The sequence below is a fragment of the Notamacropus eugenii genome, chromosome 6 (assembly GCF_028372415.1).
Source record: "Notamacropus eugenii isolate mMacEug1 chromosome 6, mMacEug1.pri_v2, whole genome shotgun sequence".
NCBI classification, from domain to species: domain Eukaryota; kingdom Metazoa; phylum Chordata; class Mammalia; order Diprotodontia; family Macropodidae; genus Notamacropus; species Notamacropus eugenii.
In genome coordinates this window covers 380040085-380042548 of record NC_092877.1, presented here as the reverse complement: position 1 = coordinate 380042548, position 2464 = coordinate 380040085, and positions in this window count along the sequence as shown.

The window sequence follows — 2464 nt, the reverse complement described above, 5'->3', positions numbered from 1 at the left end:
CTAAAACAACTTGAAAACTAGTCTGATCACCACAGAACTTGAAGAAATGAATGCTTGTAGCCTCTTGAAGCACAAGGATTTGGGGACTGACAAAAAAAAGCAAAGATTTTCGTTCAAAATCTTCTTCTGTGTTACCTACTTTAATAATATTGGGTGATTCTTAGAAACTTTAGATTCAGGTTGAGGTTTTTCTTTTCTTAATAAGTTAAGTTCTAGAAGGCATCACTTTCCAAAAAAGAAACTCATTTCATCTACATGAGAAATTTGTCAATCAATGTATCCACCTTTCTGGATTATTTTCTCCAAAACATCAAGATATTTTATCACTTCATCTTTGTCTGGATTGGCTGCCTCTCTAGTAATTTTAACATTTTGCAGCTGAGCTCAATTTTTAAAGCAATCAAACCAGCCAGTGCCTGCATTAAAACTTTCTTCATGATCCACTTCATTTCCATCTTCTTTTGCTGTCTTAAATAAACTCGAAACCTTGGTGTGAATGGCTGCTCTGCAAAAAGAAATGCGTTTTTTAACAGCAATCTTCAATCCGTACAGTTAAAAGATGTTCCATTTCAATCATTGTAACTCCCTTTATTCCTTGTGGTTGTTTGTCAGCTACACACACACACGCACACACACACACACACACACACACACACAACTTTGCCTTTTATTTCACCTGTGAATTTAAAATAGTCCATATCATAGATTCAGGCATTCCAACATCTCATTCTGTTTTAGGGGTAGTGTTTCTGCCATTCAATTATATGAAATTTTTGATCTCATGTGACAGCAAACCTCTTCTTTTTTGAGATAACACTGTTTCCATAAGAATCATTGTCCATTTTGTTAAGGGTTCTTTTAAAAATTAACACAACTGCTCGCAACATATCAGTAATAACAATACACCATATCCAAAGGTGGCAGTAGGCAAGTGCAGAATGAGGCAAAAACCTTTGACTGGCTCCCACATGCTACATTAATGAAATGTTGATCTGCATTAAATGTGACCTAGAATCATTTTATAATTCTTACTAAATCAATTTTGCATTATTCAATTTTGTGTTAATTATGACCTGGCTATATCACATAATTTAAACTTAGTGCATTTCAACCAAAATTTATTAAATCCTTATGTGCCATGTTCAAGACACTGTTCTGGGCATTGGACATACAGAGATAGAAATGAAACAGACCTTGTCCTCAAAGAACTTATATGAGAAAGGAGAACATTCTAAGCATAGAAAATAGTTTATACAAATGCATAGAGTCAAGCCCTCACCTTTTTTCACTGGACTCTCTTTCTTAGTAACCTGATCAGCCTCAAAGGATTCAGTGAGCTTGCCTGTGTAGATGTCTTCCTGGTTAGATATCCCAAACTGTGGTCCTCTATTGACTGCCTAGTAGACATCAGACTGCATGTCCTGTAGGCATGCCAAGCTCAAGAGTTTAAAATGTAGCTCCAGATTTTCCCTCTCCCTTCCAGACATTTCTATTTCTATTGAATACATCATCATCTTTCCAGTCACCTTGATTCTCAACCTTGAGGTCGTACTGAATCTCTCTGTCTCTCTCTGTCTCTTTCTCCCTCCCTCCTTCCCACTTATCTTTTCAGTTCCAAATCTTGACTATCTTGTTGATATTTCTCACATGCATTCCCTTCCCTCCACTCACATAGCCATCATTCTAATGCAGGCACCTTTCACCTTTCACATAAACTTTTTTCAATAACTTCTTAATTGAATTTCCTTCTTCCACTCTTTCCCCATTTCTATGTTAGCAAATTTGGAAAATTCAGCAGTGGCCACTGAATTGAAAAAGATCAATTTATATCCTAATTCTAAAGAAGGGAAATGCCAAGGAATGTTGACATTACCAAACATTTGAGCTCATTTCACACACCAGTAAGGTTATGCTTAAGATTCTGCGAGCTACACTTCAGTAATATATGAATTGAAAACTACCAGAAAAGCAGGCTGGTTTTTGAAGAGACAGAGGAACTAGAGACAAAATTACCAACATTCACCGGATTGTGGAGAAAGTAAGAGCGATCTGGAAGAATGTCTGCTTCTGCTTCATTGGCTACACTAACTTCTTTGACTTTGTGGATCATAATAAAATATGGCAAGCCTACAAAGAGATGGGAATACCTGTATGTGGACCAAGAAGCAACAGTTAGAACTGAACATGGAACAAGTGATTGGATTAAGATTGGAAAAGGAGTATGACAAGGTTGGATATTGTCACTTTATTTACTTAACTTATGTGCAAAGGACATCATGCACAATGCCGGAGTGGGTGAATCAAAATCTGAATTAAGGTTACTGGAAGAAATATCAACAATCACAGATATACACGCTGATGCCCGAATGTGAAGAAGAATTAAGAAGCCTCTTAGGAGGATGTTATTGTGTCCCTAGCACTTATTAAGAATCAATGAGTGATTTAAGTGAATTAAGATTCACGT